Source organism: Sitophilus oryzae, unplaced genomic scaffold (genome assembly GCF_002938485.1).
Source record: "Sitophilus oryzae breed Bouriz unplaced genomic scaffold, Soryzae_2.0 scaffold_1167_pilon_pilon, whole genome shotgun sequence".
Lineage (NCBI taxonomy): Eukaryota > Metazoa > Arthropoda > Insecta > Coleoptera > Curculionidae > Sitophilus > Sitophilus oryzae.
This window is the reverse complement of record NW_022145801.1, coordinates 2,884,936-2,910,033: the sequence shown is the minus strand read 5'-3', so window position 1 is coordinate 2,910,033 and position 25,098 is coordinate 2,884,936. Positions and strand designations below refer to the sequence as shown.

Below are 25,098 nucleotides of genomic sequence, written 5' to 3'. Positions count from 1 at the left end.
TTGGCCATGTGGTTATTGACCACATAATATTGAGAAATGTTCAAAATTTTATTTATGTCATCATGTAAATTAAAATATCAGAATGGAATAGATTTCGACGTTTTTTTTTTAATCAGTAAAAAGTATCGGCGTGCTGCAGATATGTAGTTCTTGAGTATGGGAAACAAAGACTTAGTCATAGATGGCGGTGATTGAAGTGTGGGTAGGGTTTTTAAGTAGCGGAAAGCACGATTTTCTGAAATTCCTATTACTCCGGGTAAACAATGTTGCATGAATAATTAAAATTTGCTGAAAAAAACAACTGATATATTATTATTATACTTGATTTTTTCACGCCATGTTAGTCAACTGCATTTTTAAATTTATTTTGATTTCAGTCGAAATAGATTTGTTCTTGATTTCATTTTTTTATAGTAGTACCAAAAAAAAAGAAACTATGGCTAATAAGTATTTGCAATGGTGATATTTTGCATGTATCGATCAGGAATAGTGACGCTGTTGTCATCTTTGGATGGAATCGTATTTTTTACACTCATTTTTCTTACTTTTATAAGAATTATCTACAATTTGTGCAGAATTGAGTACCTAAATTAAATTTTTACGAATTTTTGAGGACTCTCAAGAACAGGCCCAGATAAAGTCGTCAAAGAGTCACAACTGAACAAAAAGACTACTTTGTGTACCAAATTGCTAGAAGAAATCACAATGTCTCTTATCCAGAGCTATAAAGATAACTTCTGGCATTTACAGGTGCGAACGTTTCAGTTGAAACCATAAGAAAAAGACTTCGTGCTCGAAGGTTGTACAGTAGGAGAGAGTTACGTGTCCCACAGTTATCTCGGCAAAATTGACCATTTGGAAATTGAAGAAATAATTGGCTCTCTTAGAAATGATTCATCACCTAGTAAAGATAAAATAGCAATTAAAACTCTTAAATCCATCAAAAATGTAATTTCAAAACCTCTAGCATATATTATAAATTTAATATTTGAAACATCACTAGTACCAACGCAATTTAAACAAAGTATTGTTATTCCTATATTCAAAGATGGAAATAAAATGGAGATGACTAATTATCGCCCTATCTCATTACTAAATGGTCTGTCTAAAATTTTTGAAAAAAGCATTAACAAGAGACTGACATCTTTTTTAAACGAACATAAAATTATATCAAATTGTCAGTTTGGTTTTCAGAAGGGAATTAGCACTGAACAACCACTTCAGATTCTAATAGAAAACATACTGAGTAATTTTAATAGTAACAAAAAGACCATTGGTATTTTTCTTGATTTACAAAAAGCATTTGATACTGTGAATCACAGCAGATTACTGGAAAAACTTAACAATATAGGTATTAGAGGTAAAATTTGTTCATTATTTAAAAGTTATTTGACAGAAAGATATCAACAGGTAGGTACACATAAACGGGATACTCAGCAACACCAAAATTATAAAAACTGGGATTCCACAGGGAACTATACTGGGACCTACCCTATTTCTTATATTTATCAATGATTTATTAAACTATAATGAGTGTAAAATTATTTCTTATACGGATGATACGATTTTGCTTTGTGAAGATTTTTCATGGGAAAGGACGTGGAACAAAGCTCAAGCCTCACTGCAAGACGTGAAAGAATGGCTGGATGCTAATAGACTGAGTTTAAATGTCTCAAAAACTAAATATACGGCTTTCTCACCGAGTGTTGCAGGGCAAAGTAGACAATTGGTTCCCATGTATATTAAAGGTTTTAATGACGGAGTAATCCAAACTAATGTTGTGAAATACCTGGGTGTATTCATCGATCACTACTTAAAATGGACTTTTCATATAGATTATCTGGCTAAAAGAATCAGAAAGCTTATATACAGATTTTATCAATTGCGCAATGTACTAGCTCAAAAACTACTTCTTATCGTTTATAGCAGCTTAGCCGAATCAATTCTTAATTACGGCATATCTGGTTGGGGTTCGGCGTATGAAACCACACTAAAAAAGTTACAAGTTTGTCAGAATTTTATCATAGGCGTCATATTCAAGATTAAAAGTAGAGTAAGTGTAAGAGATATATATTAGAATTTTTAGAATTTAGAATGAGTGGGAGGGGGGTTAATCACTTCGACCTTACATATCCATTGTGTCCCCCTTTCTTGAATCATAACTCATCATACAGTCCCAGGGCTTTGACAAAAGCCAGTATCTGGGACGGTTTTATAGAGGGTAGTTCTCCATCTCCAATATCAGTCGTACCAAAATTCATGGCACGAATGGTTGTCATCTCGGCGCACTCAGTGATGAGGTGTACTGGTGTTTCCCCATCTTCCCCACAGAATCTGCATTCGCCGTTTCTTCTTAGTTTCAATCTACTGAGGTGTTCGTTGAGGAGACAGTGTCCTGTTAAAAACCCCGTGACAATCCGAAGATTGTTCTTACTCAGACCCAGGAAGATCTGTGATTTTTCTTCATCATAAGCCCTCAGAAACTTCTTCGAGTGTCTTAGACCATTGGAAAATTTCCATTCCAGGTTGCGGATGGAATCTTCCAAGTTCTTGAGTTCCGCCTTGAGTTGGTTACCACTTGGAAAGCAGAACGGTTCTGGTTCAGTTAGTGGAGTGTTCGCTGCTTTCCTAGCTAGATTATTTGCTTTTTCATTGCCTTCTATCCCTTGGTGAGCAGGCACCCAGTGTAGGAGGACTTTGTTTTCTTTGCCTAATTTATTCAGCTTCTCTATGCATTCTTTGACCAATTTCGAATTGATTGATACTGAGTTGATCGCCTTTAACGCTGCTTGACTATCGACAAGATGGCTGTTTCTTGTTTCCGATAGTTGCTATCTAAGATAAGTTGTACGCATCTTTCGATAGCGTAGATTTCTGCCTGTAGGATACTAGGGTAAGTGCCCATTGGTTCGGAGTATTTAGCTCTCGGTCCAAACACTCCGATCCCTGTTCCCGTATTGGTTTTGGAAGCATCAGTATACCAAGTTATGGTATGGTCTTTTAACTGCTGGGCAAGCGTTTCGCTCTTCAATCCTTCTTATTGCTCAATACTACATTGACATGTTTGTCAAAGTTGTACGTTCTTGGCATATCGTCCACTGGGAGTTGCAGGAGTGGTATTTCCTTTTGAGGGTGTTCCCTGATCTGACCATTCTCCCAGTACTAATTCCGTTAGTGACCATTCTAATCATTGTCGCATTGGCATATCTACCAATGACAATGTGCAGTGGTGTTAGATCTAGAATGACCTCCATTGCTGCTGTTGGACAGGTTCTCATGGCTCCTGTGATGCAAACACATGCTAGTCTCTGGACTTTGCATAGGTTTAGCCTTGCCGTCCGTTGCTCTAGTTTTGTGTACCAGGCAACTGCTCCATAAGTAATCATGGGTCTTACTATCATGGTATACATCCAGCGCAAAATGTTAGGGGAGCAGCCCCATCTATTTCCGGCCAGTCTTCTGCATATCATGAGAGCCTTTATGGCTTTGCTGGTAGTGTTCTTAATATGCCTGTTCCACAGGAGTTTACTGTCCAGGGTTATTCCCAGGTATTTAACTTCCTGTGTTGGCAGTATTTCCTTTCCATCTAGTTGGATTCTTTTCAAGTTTTTCAGACTTCGCCTTCTGGTGAATGGCACTATCGCGGTTTTGTCTGAGTTGATACTCAGCCCGACAGTCCTACACCATCTCTCAGTGATACGGAGTCCTCTTTGGATAATATCACACAAGGTGCCTTCATGTTTCCCCCGAGCGATCATGACTATGTCATCTGCATACCCAATGCAGTGTATTCCCGCTAGAGTTCATGCATCTAGTAGTTCATCCACCACCAAGCTCCACAGCAAAGGGGAGGTTACTCCACCTTGTGGAGTTCCTTGCGTTGTTTTAACAGCTACAGTTTTGGTGCCTAAGAGATATATATACAACAAATTGTATCCTGAATGTAAGAAGTCTATATATTAAATCTGTATTAATATTAATACATTCGAAGAACAATCTGTATCATGCGCACCACTCACACAATACCAGAAGTCAAGCTGCACAGATGACTCCTATAGATCGTGTTAGTAAATCAGTCTGTCAAAAAAGTATATCTTATAATGGAATAAAATTATATAACAGTTTACCTTCGTTATACAGGAGATATTCTAGCCGTATTTTCAAAAGAACATTAAATCTTATATAGTTGTCAATTATGTGATAATGCACTCCATGTTGGTCTAGGACAAACCATTATTATCAACCTTTAGAATTATAGCTTGTATACTTTTATTACATATTTATAATGTTTTTTTTTCTCTTTCTTTCTGCGTGTAGTTAACTTTTAATAAGAAAGTAACTCTCAAAACAAGGCACAACACAAGACATTGTCTTAGGTGCCTTTATTAAAGAAACGGCTGTTATTTTATGTACTAATCTAAAAGTTAATAAAGTTTAATAAAGTTAATAAAGTTTTTATTTCGTTCTTTATGTCATTGGTTCAGACTCTCCCTCGTACACGGAGCCTTCCTCCAAACCATTCGATTCTCTCTCCGCTCGTATAGTTGTTTCAGGTCCGGTTCGCGTTTTCAATTTTCATTCATCGTCATTCTCGTAGTCGCGAGCGCCGTATCCGCCAGCCCGCCGCCAATAACATTGCCTGGTCTCAAACCGACCGACCTCTCTACCGCGACACCGACTTCTGACTCCGCCGCCGTCGAAATTTCGGTCCGCGACGCCGATTTCAAGTCTCGCGACCCGCCAAGTGGAATCACCGCCGCCGGTGGAAGGCCGACAGCCATCCTCTTTCTCTTTCACATCCGGCTGGCCATCCGGATCTTCGCCGATTTCTTTACGGCGGTCATTGTCGAAGAGTATACGCTGACGATCGTGGTGTTGGATGTCGTGGTGATCGGTGCATTTGACGGACGTTTTGATGGAAAGTTTTTGGTGAAAAGTGTGGTAAAAGTGACGTATTGTTATCAGTGTTTGTTTCTAAACAAAGGAAGTTAAATTCGTCGCTTATTAATAATGTTTAGGAAAACATTAACTACGCTGTTTTTACTTAAAGGTGATAATTAAACGAGAAATACTGTATGTTACTTAAAGTGTTAATGTTGACTACGTAAATGTGTTGTGAGTTCCGGATTTCAACTGTTCTGGATATGACTGTTTCTTTTGGCGAGGTTAGTACGTTGCTAGTTGCTATATTATCATTTAAACTTTTTGTGTTTTGAGACATTTTTACAACTTTCGTTTTTTAATTTGCAATGTTCCTATGGTAATTGGTAATATGTAACAGGGTTGGCATGATTTAAATCCTGATCATCCATGTATTGATTATCATCATTATCATCATCATTTTCAGTTTATTCAACCAATTTCAATTATGGTGTAGCCTCCCTCACATACTCTTTTTGTAGTTGGGCCCATTGTTGTCTATTGTTGGCTTTGCGGGCCCAAATTATCATGGTCCAATTTCAAGTTGGGTCTTCCTCTAGGTCTCTTAATTCTTTGTGGGTACCATGCTGTAATTTTTGTGATCTATCTGTTGTCCGTTCTTCTTGACAGGCGTCCTGCCCATTGCCATTTGAGGGATTTGACTCTGTGGATGACATCTATTGTCTGGGTCTTTTGTCGTATCCACTCTATTGTTTTACGGTCTCCCTTAGTTATTCCCAGCATATTTCGTTCCATTGAGCGTTGTGCGACCTGCAGTTTCCTTATGATGTCCGTCTTAATTGTCAATTAAATCAAAATTATTTTTCAAGTTTCGCATGCATAGGTCATGACTGGTAGTACACATTGATCGAATGTTTTCTTCAGATAGAGTGGTATTCTAGATTTGAATATGATTGAGTTTCTTCCATATGTACTCCATGCTAAGTTAAGTCTTCGGTTGATTTCTGGTAGTAGAGGTCCCGAGATGTGTATTAGTTGTGCCAAATATACAGGGTGTCAAAAAATAGTGTATCTAACTTCGGTGGGTACGGATAAAAATAACACAGAAAGTTCCTGTGAATATATGCCCTCAAATGCTTCCTGAAGAAGTTACAGCCTTCGAAAGGATAAATAAAAATAATATATTTTGTTTATTTTTAAGAATATTGGTATACTGTTTTTCTTGAGATTTGGTACTCTTCTCACACATTGTAATGACAAAGCGAATGGCGATAGTGTAAAATTCCGTAACAGCCCTGAAAGGGTACTTTTCATTAGGATAGTAAGTACTACTTGTGGTACTTCTTTTATCCTTATAAATACAGTAATTTCAATAAATGAAAATTAAAGCTAGGACGTTCTTATTTAAAAATGGTGCTCTTCATTTAGTTCGAAACGGTAAACGGTTGTCAAGATATTTGCGTTTAAAGGTTCCGATACATCGATTTTAGTATTAGTGTGGTATTAGCGAAAACAGGGGATTAATTTATTTAAAATTTCTTTACATTTTATCATTTCACTAATACTAGAATCGATACATCATAACCTAGGGTTACCAACCGTCTTCTATTCCAGAGGACAGTCTTCAGTCATGAAAATAAGAAAGACCATCAATCGCATACCATTGACGTAGCTTTTTGGTAAATTCTAGACATTTGGGCGAGGTTTCAAGAAATGTTCACCTGTGCCTCTTTTTTTCCCTCTCATCCTCTATTTTTTATTTTGAAAGTTGGCAACCTTATCGTAACCCTTAAACGCAAATATCTTGAATACCGTCCACTGTTTCAAACTAAACGAAGAACACCTTTTTTACGTAAAAAAGTTCTAGCTTTTTATGTCATTTGTTGAAATTACTGTATCTATAAGGATAAAAGAAGAGAGAGTACCACCTGTACTACTATCTACCCTAGTGGAAAGTTCCGAGGTGTTACGAAATTTTACACGATCGATATTCGTTTTGGCATTAAAATGTGTGTAAGAATACCAAATTTCAGGAAAAACTGCTTACCAATGTTCTTAGAAATAAAATAAAATAAAAATAAAAAACAAAATATATTATTTTTATTTAACCTTTCGAGGGCTGTAACTTCTTCGGGAAGCATTTTAGGGCTTATGTTCATAGGAACTTTTTGATTTATTTTTATCTGTAGAATAACCCACCGAAATTATACACTATTTTTTGACACTCTGTATATATTCTTTTACTACTTCCAGTGTTGTGTTATTTATTAGAATGTCTTTTCTTTCCACTAGTTCGTTGTACAGGGTGAGTCAACGATAGAGTAAAGTCCATTATCTCATTTGTTTCGAGATTTACAAAAAAATATTAAATATAAAAGTTATAGAGATGGTTAAGATACACATTTTAAAATTATTATACAGTATACAGGGTGCTTCAAAAAAGTGTGGCGAATATAACATATGTTTTTTTAAATGCAACACCCTATTTTTATTTTATTTTTAGATTCTGCGTAAAAATCCATAACTTTTTTATATATAATGTTATATACCTAAAATTAATAGTTTTTGTTATATTTAAATTTGTTTAAACAAATGTTAGATTGCAGTGGGTTAAAAAATTGTCAATGATGGCATTGATTCTGAAGTTGGACAACTAAAATTTGGTAGGAGAATTTTATAGAGATATAGAAAAAGACCTATGTAAACATATTTTAGTTAGATGTTACAGGGTGTTCAAAATATATTTAGGAATTTCAACTAATTAAAATTAAGGAATTTCAATTTTTTTAAATGGTACACCCTATATATTATCATTTTTTTTGGATAAATTTTACCAAACTCTTCAGCTTTTGTTAAGAATGTCATATACCTATTTTTATTAGTTTGCTATAAATTTTAATTTTTTCTATTTTTACCCATATTTTTAATACAATTGCGCTATAACATCATAGTTGCCATGACAAAAAGTAATAATTATGACAATTTCATGTCTGTTAAGCAAGTTAAGAACAAAATTTGAATTTTAGTTTAATTTGTTGTAATAAGTATAAATGGTAGAGATAACAGATTTTCTTGAAATGAATTAGTCATTGTGATTGATATACACGGACAAACTTAGAAAACCACATTTTTTGGTTCAGTACTATATATTATATAGTACTTTGCTAACTACTATAAGGATAGATGTATATTATCTAGAAAACATCTTCAGTGTGTAATGGAACAGTTTCGCGGCAGTAGTAATATTGGCTTTACCAAATGAATTATAAACCAGAATTACTACGAGAAAAAGACTATACTGTATGTCGAAGAAAATTCATATATCAGTAGTCTTTAGCAATTAGGTAATCTAATATTACCCTAATCTGTGGCTATTCGCTCCGACAAAAAATCCCAAGTGTCATCTTTCATGATATAGAAATACACCAAGAAATTCACTACTGCGATTTAGTTTATTTGAGTAAAGTTAATTAATTTTAACTAATACCAGCAATTGTAACTAATTATGAAGCTACTTGTTAAAGGTAAGTAATAAATAGTTTTGTTTTGTCATGGCAACTTTGTAAAAATAGAAAAAAATGGGAATAAATTGCAAGCTATTAAAACTAGGGATATGACATACTTAATAAAAGTTGAAGAATTTTGTCAAATTTATCAGAAAAAATGATAATATATAGGCTGTCCCGTTTAAAAAAATTGAGATTTTTTAATTTTAAGCAGTTGAAATTCATAAATATATTTTGAACACCCTGTATCATGTAATTAAAATATCTTTACATATATCTTTCTTTTTATCTCTATAAAACTCTCCTACCAAATTTTGGTACTCCAACTTCAGAAACAATGGCACCACTGACAATTTTTTACCACACTGCAATTTAACATTTGTTTAAATAAATTGAAATATTACTAATAATTTTAGGTATATAATATTATATATATAAAGTTATGGAATTTTACGCAGAATCTAAAAATAAAATAAAAAATAGGGTGTTGCATTAAAAAAAAACATATGTTATAGCCGCCACACTTTTTTGAAGCATCTTGTATACTCTATAATAATTTTAAAATGTGTATCTTAACCATCCCTATAACTTTTATATTAAAATTTTTTTTGTAAACCTTGAAACAAATGAGATAATGGACTTTACTCTATCGTTGACTCACCCTGTACAGGGTGGGTCAAATTCGACGCTTTTAAATGGAAACACCCTTTTCTATAGAAGATAGACGAAAACTAATATCGGTGTCTGGAGCTCAATTTTCATCAAAAATATGATGGTGAAAACCGCATATCAATATCTGTTACCGTTTCGGAGTTACGGGGTATTTTTCAAAAATGTGCATTTTTAACAAATCGCTGTAACTTTTTTGTTAGGGAAAATTTTGTATTTCTAAGAAAACATTTCCAAAGCACCTTTTTACGTAGAATTTAATGGTTTAAGTATAATTTTTTTAACATTAATAATTTAAGAGTTATCAACAGAAAAATTTATTTGGGACACCCTCTATATTTTTAATTAACCGAAGAGAATTTTTAAATTACCTTTCCAAAAATATAGCACACTTGATATTTTGTTATAATCCCCTTCGAAATACAGAATTTTTAAAAGTTCGCCACTTTTAATTAGTAGGCTTTGGACCCATTATTGATGATATGCCCTTAATGGAACTCGAAAACATATTTTTCCAGTAAGACGACGCACCGCCTCTGAACGCTGAAGTTATTAGCAAATTTTTGCAGCCAATTTCAAGAATAATTGGATAGCTAACCAAGATCCCAGCCGTTGGCCGTCGAGGCCGCCTGACTTAGAGCCCATGGATCTAATCCTATGGATATATTTGCGAATAAAGGTTCCTTATTCTTCCGTATAATCTAGACAAGAATTAAAAATACTTAGCAGTTATGAAAGGGTATCTTTCGCCCCCACTGAGTTAATGAATTCCGCGAGAAATGTTCAAAAACTGCCCCGTCTGTCCATAACAGATATAAGGTCGATATGTCGAACACCTGTAGCAAAATCTCATGTCTTGGTTTGCTATTTATTTTTATTGTTATTAGATATAGTTTAAATGTGTTGATGTTGGTTAAATATATTTTAAATTGTTATACAATTCTGCATCTCTCATAACAAATATTATTTTCTTTTTAATTGGTGCTCACAGCTAGAATTTTTTTGCATTACAGCCGGTGCCGTTCAAAGCCTACTTATTTAAAGCGGGCGAATTTTTATATACTCTATATCTTGAAGAGGAATCGAGCAAAATATCAAGTGTGTTATATTTTTGGAAAGGTTATTTTAATTTTTTTTTCAATAAATTAAAAATATACAGGGTGTCCCATATAAAAAATCAAATTTTCTGTTGATAATTCTTAAATTATTAATTTTAAAAAAATTATACTTAAACCATTAAATTCTACGTAAAAAGGTGCTTTGGAAATGTTTTTATTAAAATACAAAATTTTCCATAGCAAAAAAGTTACAGCGATTTGTTAAAAATGCACATTTTTGAAAAACACCCCGTAACTCCGAAACGGTAACAGATATCGATATGCAGTTTTCACCATCATGTTTTTGACAAAAATTGAGCTCCAGACACCGATATTAGTTTTTGTCTATCTCCTATAGAAAAGGGTGTTTCCATTTAAAAGCGTCGAATTTGACCCACCCTGTACAGCTGGTTCAAAAAAAAAAATGAATACGACTCTTTACACATTTTTTCGAATATTTGAGCAGTGTATATTAATGTGTCAAATATTTTGACATGTTAAGGTTATTGTGACATTGAATAAAACAACTTTGCTTTTGACAAAGTGGCAAATATTTTTTTCAGAACGTCAGCATGACATAATTAGAGAAATGGGGGACTGGTATCATAGAATATACTGCCCGAAATAATAAAAATATGTTTTAAATCGTACTCAATTTTATTGGAACCAGCTGTACATTATACTTTAATATTTTCTAAATTCTTTTTGAGACCCACTTTATTGCTGGCTGTATTTAGTTAATTAATTTGTGCTTGTAGTTCTTTAGGACTATTGACATTTGTTATTGATTATATTTATTAAAAATTTAATTTACTTTTATAACAGTCTATCATTCTTTAATAATTTTGCCAAAATTTACAGAAACGTTTTTAACTCTGTAAACTTTGGTTTGACGTATTAGATACTATTTACTTCGTTTTAAAACACTTAAGAAAAATTACGGTTTAGAGTCAATTAGCACTTAATATTATTGTTTTCAAATACAGACCACTCATAAAGCACTACTGATCTAGTACTTTTCAAGTAAATATTTATGTTTTGTTTTTACATCCGGTTAATCAGTTGCATCCTGGTCTTTATCTTTTATTATACCGCTTCGTAATGGTGATAAGAGTACACGTTTGACCTAAGTTCAATGCGTGCCACAATTTAATTGAAGTATTCCGTTATATCTTAATTTTATCACATACAGTTTTTTTTTCAAAAAAATTAATGTCAATTGATATATTGGCTTACGAAATAAAATACTATCTTTAATTTTGAAATTTTACACTTTTTACAAATTTTTCATCAATTAGCTTATTTGTATACAGGGTGTCAAAATATTCCGTGGACATAACACATAGCACTACTATGTATTTTTGGAATTAAAATAAGAAAAAGACATTTGGCTTTCACAAAAATCAAGAAAAAGTACGGGAACGGAGAAAACTGCTTAAATTACTACATAAATTTTAGTATAAATATTTTCCAACCCCACGGACGATTTTCTTTTCGTAAAATGGTCCTTCTAGTATTTACTATATTTTTTGTCTCATTGTAAAAAAACGCCATCATGCACACTTTTTGAGTAAAAAAATTATTTTTCTAAAGCTGACTGCTAAAAAAATGTTTTTTGTCACATCATGCTATGGATATTACTATGCTGTAATAACCAGTTGGAAAATATGGAATTTTAAGTTAGTATCACAAATTATATTTGACAATAAGCTTCATTAAAAGCTTAAAAAAATTAATAACTTGTAAATTAATTAACGTTCCAATTTATTTTTTATTGATGCCCTCTACGTTATGACTACGGAATATTGGAACTCCCTGTATATTTTGTAGGTCTGCTTTGGAAAAATAAATTCTTCAAAAACGTTTTTCTCAAAAACTATGCGATGTAGCGTTTTTCTACAAGAGATAAAAAATGTAGTAAATACTAGAAGCATCATTTTATGAAAAGAAAATCTGTTGTCGATAGATTTGGAAAATATTTATATTACGCTCAATAGTCGAAATCGCAATCTAGTTTTGAGCAAAGAAAAATAGGCAAATCTAGTTTTCAGCAAGGAATATTTCCCCGAAAAATTAATTTTATTCGATTATTTTTTTTTGCTTATAGTGTGATTTGATTGCATTATGGTTTCACTCTTTTTGGTTGGATTGGTTTAGTTATTTGGCGAGTTGGTTAGCGTGGTTATTTGGAGAGTGTTAATTCATTGGTTAGTTGGTTTTTCGGGTTTGGGAAATATTCCTTGCTCAAAACTAGATTTGCTTTTTTTTTCGGGCATTGCCCGAATTCGACTATTGAGCGTAACATTTATACTAAAATTGATGTAGCGGTGGGGGTAGTTTTTATCCTCATCTGGTATACTTATTGGTTAGTATATCTTTCTTTTTACTTTTTAAGTAACATACAATATAATTATAGTTGATGATTTCCGTGTGTCTTTTTACTCCTTCATTTGAGTATATGTGTACTTGTTTCGGACAAGGTTATGCTTTGCTAAATTTAGATATTTTTATTTGATTTATCGGGTATTTTTATATACAAAAATGTAGGATATCTCAAACTTCACGATATGATTTATTACCCAATCTTAGAAAAGGAAATGACATTGATCTTTTTTCCTTGAAAGCCGCTCTTTTGATTTTATCAACGTTTAACATAAATTATACTGTAATAAATTTTAGAAATGAGCACGAATCATTGATTCTTTTGACTTTTCGTTTGATTTTTTAAGTTTGAAATATACAGGGTGTCATTGAAATGGTGTAAAAAAAATCGGGGGGTGATGGTACTCCTAAAAATAGTAAAAAAAGTTCCTATAAGTATAGGGTGGAAAATGCATATTAAGGGAGCTAGGGGCACTGAAAGGGTGAACTTAAAATACGGTTGTTTTGAAATTGTAGACTTAAAAAAGGAGATAAAATTTTGGAAAAAAATCCTCTGCCATAAATTTTGACCCTAAATCAAATGGTGATACTGAAAAATTATTTGGAAAAGCGGAAAGGGTAGATTTTGCAAGGGTAGGGGGTTGTTTCGCGAATAACTTTTTGGAGGTTATTTTTTTTACAACGTGGGTTCATTTTTTGAAAACATACTTTTTCCTACAAAAAAGGTACTCTTGTTGCACATCGCCCAGAGTGATGGTTTTCGAGAAAATTGAAGGCAAACAGTTTGCTCTGATGGGTTGCTAACTGGTTAATCAACATAAACTAATGAAAGTTATGGCGGTTCAAAAGTAACCAATTAGCTATCAAATAATTAATTGAAAAATCAAAATTTCATTATTTTGAAAACATCTTATTGCTCAAAAGATGTAATCATTTCGGTGAAACAGGAAGAGACCAAAAACAATTGAATACGTCAATAAATCCTAATTTATGTCATATACCTACTAACATACAAATCTGTTTTTTTTATCTAAAAAAAATAAAAAAGTTATAGGGGTGAGCCACTTTTGAGACGACCCGGTATATTAAAAAATATTGTTTCATAATGTAATATCATTTTAAAATTCTTGTATGTTATTTTATATTCTGAAGATAATTTTAGAATAAACCGGAAACTATTTTTAATAAAAACATTATTAATTATTAACAGGGTTATAATTATGATTTTGTTACAAGATTTTACATTTTACTAAAATATTATCTAAATAAGCGCCTTTCTAGAACAACGCCACTGACTCCTAATGGGTAAATTGAGAGTTGCCTACCGGTCAAAAGTCGTTTCAAGACTTAAATGGATTATTTAAGTCAAATTTCTTGCAAATTTGGCATTGGCGAACCATATTTTATAGTTCTTAAACAGAAAAAGTCAATAAAATAAACACTTAAGGACTACAAGCTAAGAAAATGCGTTAATACAGCCGGGGAGATAGCGGCAACAAAGCTTTACCGCACACGTCCGACACGTACTACAAGGTAATAAAGAATGAATAGGCTCCCTCGCCTCTAATCGGTGTTGTCATATTGTAAAGAACTTATCCTTTTTAAACAGTATCCGACTTATAATTTAGTAGTATAAGAACTATTTAATACATCTATTGAAACAGAATATATTAGGTTACTGATTATTTGTTGTTAAATTGCGGAACTACATGGGAATATTTTAGTGTAAATGTAGTAAACCTTATTAACATTCAATGCGTTGAAACACCCGTCTTGTAGATGTCGCCGCTCATACCCATTTTATTAAATAAATCTGGTATGCGGATAAAAAATATCTTCGATTTAAGTAAATTTATTTCTACATTTATTCTTAACTTTTGCAAATAACGGCGGCAGCCTGTGGTTTAAAATTTCACCATACATCTTATTAGTTATTATATTTTGTATGAATTAACTTGGTGCTAGGTAAGATTTATCCATAATATTTAAGATCAGCAAATCATTTATATAATTTTCTAGCCATTATAGCAAAGAGTTACAAAAGAGAGAGAGAAATACACGAGGAACTTAAACTATCGCCTTTTACTTCATCAAACCGACCCTCAAAATTTCCCCCTGTTACACTATGGAATATTAAAACCTACTTTATTAAACTGTAGTATTAATATCTCAATATATGTGTAAAACAAGAAAAAAATATTGATAATATTAAAGACGTGACAACATAGGCTGGATGAGGAAGGCTCGGTCGACTGTACCCAGAAGTAAACATGTGTACAAAAAAGAATGTTTGTCCGCGTTGAGATGTAAATAGTGTAGTCTATATTTTATTTTAAGTCTATGAGTATCGCCCAATCATCCGCATAACATATTAGCTGTACATTTTTCGGTACTTTCAAAGTCAGAAGATCGTCGTATAAAACGTTCTATAATGTGGGACCCAAAACCGATCCCTGGGGTACTCCTCCATATACAGTTTTTTCTGTTTCTTTTAAAGTTTCTCACGATTATAGTTCTATTATTTAGGTACGACTTAATGATGTTAGTTAATATACCTACTTTGCTGTTTTCTATTTCTATTACCTGGGTCTTTTGTAGAGATGTTGAAAAAGTAACTACTCGTTACTGTCGTAGTTAATAAATTTGTCGTAGGAGTATGAAATTTTGCGCAAAGATCCTTAAGTGACGAAATGGATACTCGATTTTTGGAAATTTATCCCCTATGAAGGTATTCGGAGTGAAAGTTTGTACAAAAATTAAAAAAAAATCGCTTCTAAAAGTATGACATTTTGCACAGAGGTTTCTTGGGTGACAAGAAGCGATTTTTTTTTGGAAACTCACCTCCTAAGAGGGTGAAAGATTGTTAAAAATTTGTTAAAATTTTTAACAATCATCATTAAAATGAAACCGATTTTTAAAATTCATTCCCTAAGAGAGTGAAATTAGAGGTGAAATTTTGTACAAGTAAATTTTGAATATTTGTACAAAACATTGTAATGGTTCTAGAAGTATTAAAATTACCCACAGAGGTCTATTAAATGAAAAACGTGAGTACTAAGAATCTATTTTTGAAAATATATCTCTTAAGCAGGTGAAATTAGACCCAAAGGTTGACAGCAGTTGACAAAATTGACAGCAGTACCAAAATCAGTAAAACTTATTCATAATAATCAAAGTTACGAATATTTGAAATGATTACTTAGTAGTCGAGTAACGATTAGTAACGAGTAATCAAAAGCAACGAAAATCAACATCACTAGTCTTTTGTCGTATCCTCTCTATATTTTTAATATCTTTGTTATTTCGTTACATCGAACGTTGTGCAAACTACAGTTTCCTTATTCCTAATGTCGGTTTTAAGTATCCAGGTTTTGCAACACATAATAAAATAATGTTTATTGTCACTCTTTATTCATTAAGGATTTTAGATAACGAAAATATATCTATTTACATATCATAATAAATAATTGTCGTCTTTCTATTAAACCACGTTTTTACAACCGCCAATAATTGCATAAATTAATTTATTCCGAGTTCCGGGTGCCCGTGTCTGCTTTTCTGGATATGACTGTTACTTTTGGCGAGGTTAGTACTGCGTAGCGCGCTTTTAACTGTTTCAATATAATTAGTCGCCTTGCGTTCGGGTTTCTATTAATAATTAATAGGATTATAAGGTTTAGTTTTATTTGTATTGATAACGCTATTTGCATACTAAATTGCTCAAACCGGATCGGACAAGTGGGAAATGTATTTGTAATTTGTAATCCGAAAGAACTTATATTTTTATTTTTAGATTGTTTTTTATTTGATTAAATGAATAATATACTTGATTAGTTAACCTGATATCTCGCATACTTGTGGCTGATGCGGATATTTATTTAGAGAAATTGTTTTATATTTTATCAGAGGTGGTATCTATTTCAAATAAGTAAGTATAGAGAAAATAGGTCTTTAAATAAGAAGTTTTGGTGAAAAAACTTGAATTTTTGACATCAGTTACTTTGAAAGATGTAAAAACGAATTGTGAAAGATTTACATAAAAATGGTTTCTACATTTTTTTGCTCAGATCAAAATTAACCGAGATAGGGTGGCTAGAAACTAGGGGATGATAGTATTATAGAAATTTAAAAAAAAATATAAGTTGCTGAAAAATTCATATATTTAACATTTTTATTCAATTTGTTTGGAAAATTATAATTTTGTTAAATTCACCCCGAGAGGGGGTGAAAAATATAAATAAAATGTTTTTTTACAAATTTTAGAGAAACTGTAAAGACTTTGAAAAAACTGTTTCAGTAAAAGTTTGTGACGACTTTTTCTGTCATCACTCAAACAGAAAGAAAAAGGTATCCGTTGCTCAAGGTTAGAGGAGAGCTGGGTTCGTAGGTAAGGCTTGTGACCTGTGGTGACTTAATAATGTTGTTAAATAATAAAATAAAAGTAATAATGTATAGGCTGCAAAGATTCTAAAATTGATGTTAAGTATTCAAATAGTAATGGTCAAAGACAGTAAAAAGGGCGCCACTTACTTTGGGTATGAAAAGGTAAAGTAAGAAACCAGTAAGAAAATTTGATCATGAAATAGCTAAAATAAAATAATCAACAGCAATAAGGGTCTATTATGTTCATCAAGAATAAAAGTCAGATATAACTATCCTACGTTGAACATTTATTTAAAAACGAACACAATTATCAATCAGTTTAAACCCAGTTTCAATTATCCCAATGAAATCGTTAGTTGCTTTAAGTAAACTCAAATTTAGTTAAAGTTCTCTTCAGTATACTATACTACGTAATATATAAACAGGTGAAATTTATGTAAGTACCAATACGATGATGTTTCGAAACAAATCGTGTACAATAACCTTCAAAAATGAATCCGTGTTAGCGATTCTCACATAAAAGATCATACTGAAGTAAAACGTACCGTTAAGGACAAAGCATGACTTATAATGTTAACTAAAAGGTAAATTTTGACTATAATATATGGAATAAATGACAACAATTCACAGAGATATTCAAAATATTATCTCAAAGTAAAAAAAATTTAGGGAATACCTTGTGTGTTGAACTTAGAACTTATCTGTATTTTTTTTTTAATTTATGACGTAGTGAACAGATAGGCAGGCAGTCTCCAGACTAACGGAAGTGGATGTAGACTCTTCGATAGTAGCAGGAGTCTTCGATATCAGTAGAATAAATGTAGAGTCATAAATACTGTCTCAAAAGTGGTTACTCATATGCCAATTACTTATACGTCAATTTCTTATACGCCAGTTACTCTATATAAAAAAAACTCTCAGAACAGTCACCGAATACCAAAAAAATAACTTACGGTCTGAAAATCAGCTGTACACATTCCAAAATATAGCCTAGTTTGGCTATATTTTCTGATCCAAATTTTATATGCTGATCCAAACCAGTAATGCACAATCAAACATTATCAAAATAAATAAAAAACGGGAATAACTGAAATAAAATTTAGTTAGACATGGCGATACAAAATGGTAGATACACTTACTGTGATCTTATTCCAGGAAAAGGCCAAAAAAAACACGAACTAGGCTCTGAACAGTATATTCTACAGGATTTCAAATCTCCACTTTTGGATACCCGTGCCTTTACTGTTAGGAAAAGTGTTTCAGAAAGCCCTTTTTCTCTGAGATTCGTCGGACGCTGAACCACGCGTCTTTTTCTGATCTCCTATCTCTCGGAAAAAGCCTCCTTCCTCCTTTTCGCAAAACGGAAGTCTTCCAATTGACAGGTCATATGACCAAAGGCAATTAAGTGAACTCTATCGTCTATACTGAATGAAATTTGTTTTTATGGAAAGGAACCGCTACCTGTACTGAATGAAGTTTAACATCTAGCGAATAGATGGCGCCAGCAATATTAAAATTTGGAATTTTATAAAAAGAAAAATAAAACGCGACAAGTTGTTCCCTAGCTTCTAGCTACCCTATCTCGGTTAATTTTGATTTGAACAACCTGTTGATTTTACCACCCTGTTGATGCGCGACTATCTAAATTTAACTTTTCTAACACGTCTTGAAAACCGTTCTCTAAAAAACGTAAATAACGTTCACCGGTCAACGTATCCTAGAAAATGTATGGCCAAGAAAAGTACGTAAATAACGTTCACCGGTCAACGTATCCTGGAAAATGTATGGCCAAGAAAAGTTGAACCAATAATCCTACACGCTTTTCTTCATTTAAAAAATTCATATTTACAATTTTTGTTTACTTTAATTTACGAAGTTTGGTTTGGATGTGACAGTTTTACATTTCTGAGAGCAACGACGATTGAACTTGTTCCCATAGCTAACTGAGTGAAATTGTTTAAAAATTATAAAAATTGGCTATAACTCAGTAATTTTTCGAAAGAAACATTATAGCTTAAATCGCTAAAAAGCTTAAAAAATGGCGCTTTTTATGAAGTCAATGGTTGTTTGATGGTGATCATTCTCTCTATACCAACCTGAAACAGCGCATTTACCCCGTCTATAGTCGCTTAACTTCGATAACGATGTTTATAATATTTTCGTCATACTATATTGTTATATTATTATAACATAAGCAAAATCAGAATGGAAAAGATGCATATAACGTCCGCCGGACGTTATCATAACGGCCGGCGGCCGTTAAGTTTCTAAGGTAATCGTAACGTCTGTCACCTGCAACAATGACTATTTATTGTCAGTTGGACTTTTCAAAAATTGGGAAAATAGACCATAGCGAGATGTCGCGAGAAATTCCGTTGGAAATACAGGAGGAAGCGGCTGCGGCTACTCAAAATTATACTTCCGACTATAACCAGAGAGAGATATCAGCAGGAATATGACAATTTTTTGAAGTGGCGGCAGGATAGAAGTATAAACAGCGTAAATGAAGCGGTATTGCTGGCTTATGCTAAAAGAATGTCTGAAATGTATTCTCCTACATCACTGTGGACAAAGATTCCATGCTGAAGCTTGCGTTGAGAGTATATGAAAACATCGACATATCAAGGTAAAAAGCCATTATATTCTTCGATATTTAATCATACTCATCTAAATTATATTTGTTCATAGATTTGGTAAACTGTTCATGTTTCTGAGGCGCAAAAACGAAGGTTATTCACCAAAAAAAGCCAAAGTTCTGTCGGAGAATGACATAAATAATTTTCTACTGGATGCCGATGATTACACCTGGTTACTCGAAAAAATTGTATTGGTGCTTGGTATTCTTGGAGCTTGTAGGCGCAGCGAGCCTTGGTCACTCACAGTTGATGATTTCGAAGATTCGGAGAAAAATATTCTTGTCTCATTAAGAAATACTAAAAATAAGAAAGATAGGAAATTTCTTATTCCAAAAACGGGCCTTCCGTTTGATGCCTATGGTTTATACAAAAAATACATCAACCTGCGTCCTCGTAACTTTGACAATCCAAAATTTTTCATTGGTTACAAGAAAGGCAAGTGTGTTAAGCAAATCGTCGGTATACATACCATCGGGAGCGTACCGCAGAAAATTGCAAAATTTTTGAACTTGGAGAATCCAGAACGTTATACAGGGCATTCATTTCGTAGATCATCAGCAACCATGCTCGCCGAAAATGGTGGTGATTTACTATCGCTAAAGGAGCTAGGAGGATGGGAGTCTTCAACAGTGGCAGAAACTTACATAGAAAAATCAGTTTCAAAAGAATGAAAATAACAAATCAACTTTTTCATGATAGCTCCAAAAATAATGTGTCTTTAGTGGATACAAATATTTGCCATTCTTCAGTAGCATCATCTTCTTCTATAAAATCTGTAAATCCCTGGGAAGGATTACAGATTTCTAAGAACAACAAGTGCACTTTTAATTTCCATGTTCATTATCATGAAAAATGAATTTTAGTATAAGACATTATGTATTTTTTATCCTTACTTGTGTTATTGTTCAATAAAATTTGTTATTAAATAGTAGTGTTTATTGCTCTAAAAAATCTGCAGTATGACGAAAAATCTAGAACGCAACACGGCCGATAACAAATAACGGCCTTGGCTGCTTATGATCCTCGGCTATCGCCTCGGATCACAAACTTCAGCCCGGCCGTTATTTGTTGTTTATCGGCCTTATTACGTTAATAACTATTTTAAAAATAGGCAGTATTGATTAGTACATTGTCTGTTTATATTTAACAATCAAAATACCGCTATCTGCTTGGGGTAATCCAAAACCTTCAATTATTATTAATAACAATAATAAGTGAATAATTATTTTTCGTTACGTAGACATGGTTAGGAGAAGGGTTTGGAAAGTTTTATGAATGGAAAAGAAATGGGTGTTTCTCAAGTTGAAGACGGTTGGGTTTTCACACGGCTTCAAGGAAAATTCGAAATTCCGGTACAGCCTTGGGCGTACTATACACCGCACGAACGCCCTTGTCTCTGCAATATACTTTGTGTTTATCATTTTTTTAAATAACAATTTAATGTGCAAAGTTTTTTAACCTTATATTATACAGGGTGTAGCAGAAATAAGTGCAAGTATTTTAAGGGGTGGTAGATCTCGATAAAAGAAACATACTTTCTCTTCATCGTTTTTCAAATAAGTCTAAAATAACGGAGTTATTTTACTTTGAAAATTTCCAAAAAAAAATATTTTTTGCTAAAATTTTGAGAACCACTGGATCTTTTCTGGATTTTCTTTCTGGTAAATTTAATCTACTACGTAAATATGTTGCCATATTACCAAGAAATTATATTTTTTAACTAAAAAAAATCCAAAATTTTTTTCAAAGAATTTCGAATTTTCAAAATGTTTTTTTCGCGAAAAAAACCTCATAGGCGTGTTTCTGGGGTTGAACTGTACTATATACCAGTTAAAATACTTGCACTTATTTCTGGGACACCCTGTATTGGTCAAGAGCAAGACGATCTTTCACATTTATTTAGGATTACAGTTGGGGGTTGGAACCTTTGGTGTTACACAGCAAAACAAAAACACAAAATCACCACAATACACCAAAACACTTTTATTTTTACACTGGACGCGCGTTTCGCTAACCATGTTAGCATCAGATGATTAAATCTGCTGATGAGGCTAACATGGTTAGCGAAACGCGCGTCCAGTGTAAAAATAAAAGTGTTTTGGTGCATTGTGGTGATTTAGCGTTTTTATTTACTTAGGGATCTTATTTTTTTATTAATGAAAACATAAGGAACAAATTAAATTAAATTTTGTGTTTATCATTTTCATATAATAAACTAGCGTCTACCCGCGACTTCGTTCGCGAATTAATCATTTGTAATGGTGATGATAAAGCAAATCAAGAATTTCCATTAACATACAAACTGGAGTAGAATCGTGGTTAATCAATTACCCAACTTTTTGGGTAAAAACACCCTGTATGATTTTTTAAAAAATTTCAAAATATGTAAAAAAACAAAATAAATTTTGAGTGTCCAAGCGTTTTCCCGAAAGACTAACTCGGATACGGAATTTGAGATTCGAGAAACCCCCCTTATCGGACCTCTACACCCCACAGTCAATCCGTTTGCCAAAAATCAGCTTTAAAGGTGAAGCAGTTTAAGCAGAATCGTGATTACTCAATGATCATATTTTATGAAACACCCTGTATAAATTTTTAAAAAATCTTAAAATATATAAAACAACAAAATAAAATATACGTGTTTAAGAGATTTTCCGAAAAACTCACCGGTTTTTATATAGAAAATATTCTCATATTTGAGGGGTGGTTTCACCCCCTTAGAATTCGAGTGTCGAAAAATCCCTTCTTATCGAACCTCTACACCCTAAAGTCAATCCGTTTTCCAAAAATCAGCTTTTTACGTCAAGCGCTTTAAGCAGGATCGTGATTAATCAATGACCAGATTTTTCGAAACACCCTGTATACATTTTTAAAAATCTGAAAATATGTAAAAAAACAATATAAAATATATGTACGTGTTTAAGCGTTTTTTCGGAAACTTGACCGTTTTTTAAATAAAAAATATTGTAATGTTTGAGGGACCCCCTTGAAACTGGAATTTCGAAAAATCCCTTCTTATCTAACCTCTACACTCTAGAATCAACCTGTATGCCAAAATTGAGCTTCTTACGTTGAGTGGTTTGAGCAGGATCGTGATTGATCAGTGAGTCAGTCACTTAACGATTTTATATATTAGTATAGATTATATGGAAAATGTCATCGATCGTCATTAGGGTTGTGCCACTTGAAAATTTCAAATGAAATTTTCATGTCTGCAACTTTTCCAATGTGAAATTTTCATATTTTAAAAAAGTGAAATTTCATTGAAATTTCAAGTGAAAGTTTCAATTCGAATTTTTCAGCATAGAGGTGAAATTTTCAAAAATGTATCGTGAAATTTCAACTCACAGGTGAAATTTCAAGTGAAATTTTCATAAACCTCGCGAAGTCCTTTATCGTGTTCGTATGCCGACCGTATCGACGTAAGTATCGATCGTTGATTTGCTCGATTTACTTGCGCGGCTGAAGAGGACCGGCGCTTGACATTGACAAATGAAAAACCGCAGTAGATGTAGATAGATAGAGGTTATGATTTTCGTTGAAAATGTTGATGTATTATTACATTTGTTATTTTGCATTTTTTATGTTTCACATTTCATAAAGTTTATTCTGTGACCCGTTGACCTACCTGTGACCTGTGTTCTGTGTTGATTCCAATTTTTAAAGAAATAATGGTTAAGCTCAAAATCGGTATTTGGAAATATTTCTCTAATGATCAAAATAATACCAAAAAAGTAAAGTGCATATTTTGTAATGAAATTCATTACAAAAATCCAATTCGTTTAGAAAAACATTTTTGTAATTTTAAAACAAAATTGTAATTTTCATGAAATTTCAATGAAATTTCCAAGGTGAAATATTTAATTGTCAATATTTCAGGAAATTTATGAAATTTTCACTGAAAATTTGAAATTTTGAAATTTTCACTGAAATTTCCAAAATTTCAATCTTTCAGTGAAAATTTCATTATGAAATTTCAACATATGGTGAAAAATGAAATTTACCCATCCCTAATCGTCATTTCCAAGCCAACTGGACGCCATTTTTTTTCGATCATACGGTAGTATTAGCCTTGATTATGGATATACATATAAACAAGGGTATTAGTTTCAACTCGATACCTCCACGCGTTCCCGAGATAAAAGAGTTTTGACAGACAGACGGACAAAAAAGTGATCCTATAAAGGTTCCGTTTTTTTCTTTTGAGGTACCGTAAAAACTACCCTAAAAATTCATTAAGTTAAAAGTACTAGTTGAAAACAAAGACACTTCTAATCTACATAAAAAAAGTCCAATAAGGAACCAACCTGTCCTCTCGCAACTATTACATCTGCGAATAGGAATGTAAACCACGGATATAACCATAACCCAACCACGCATTTTTTTCTGAATCTGTTGTTAACAGTCATATGACTTTAAATACAATAGATCAACGTATTTATTGTTCTCGGTTGTACCAGCTGCTGTCGCGGTACCAGTCTACCGTCTATGTTTACTATTATTTCTCGGAACTTCAATAATACTCTCTTCGCCGATTTGGACGCGCCGGGGGATTCACCATATTTACCCAAGAAGCAATTAAAACGGATAATCATGTGAATTTAATTGATTTACGATACGAAAAAGTTGATATTCTTTGACGGGATTTTGATTTTTTTTCTTTGGCGTTTCAAGAAGTTGCGATACGTGTGATTATTTTGCGTAATATGTTCAGCAACATGGGAAAACCTTTGATGATATTGAGTTATGAGAGACGTTTTTATTTAATTCTGTTTCAGAATACATTATTAAAATTTGTGCAGCTAGTAAAAACTGTTTTAATTTTTGTAATAAATAGGAAATGAGGAAAATGCATGTTTTTAAATAATTGTTTTAAAAAATAGTTCATATAATTACAAATTGAAGAAAAAAAATCGTTGATATCGGTTAAGAAATACCTCTAATATAAAATAATTAAATATTGTTAATTTAAATGGCCGGGCAAACGCTCTCTACCGCGCCTTGCCCCTGTGACGTCACTCGCCGTTCTTCTGGTTGAGTGGAGCCAGACGCGTGTTTATTTTACACAGTTTGCTTTTAAACGCTGTTGAATCCGAGTCAAAATTTTAGTTATTTGTGTTAATTAATACATAATTAGTAATTAGTGATATTTATAAACAGTAATGGATGAGCGAAAATAGAAAAAAATGGTCCAAGTCCATGAGAAGAGATGAAAAGAAAAACGTTAAATTATTCTCTATTTTTACGATTTATTGTTATGAAGATCATTTTGATGTAAGTTCATATATTTATAAACAAAAATACGAGTAGCGGAAAAAAGGGGCCAAAAAGTCATATATTTATGTATATTGTCTTACATAGGTATATGAAATTTGAATGTACCTACAGGGTTATTCATTATATTTTGACACCCACATACAGCCTTAACTGCAAGTTTTAGAAGAAAACATTAAATAAAACAGTTGCATGGTTTTTCATATAATCTCTTTTAAAATTAATTCTAGTTATACAGGGTGTCTCAAAAAAGGTGGTCCAGAAAATTGT

The 25,098-nt window shown here is 32.7% G+C and overlaps 1 protein-coding gene across 1 annotated transcript in view; it reads left to right on the top strand.

Moving 5' to 3' along the window:
- Positions 1–25,098, top strand: part of LOC115888689 (ribonuclease ZC3H12A-like) — an 88,988-nt gene that overhangs the window by 36,305 nt on the left and 27,585 nt on the right. The window lies entirely within an intron of this gene.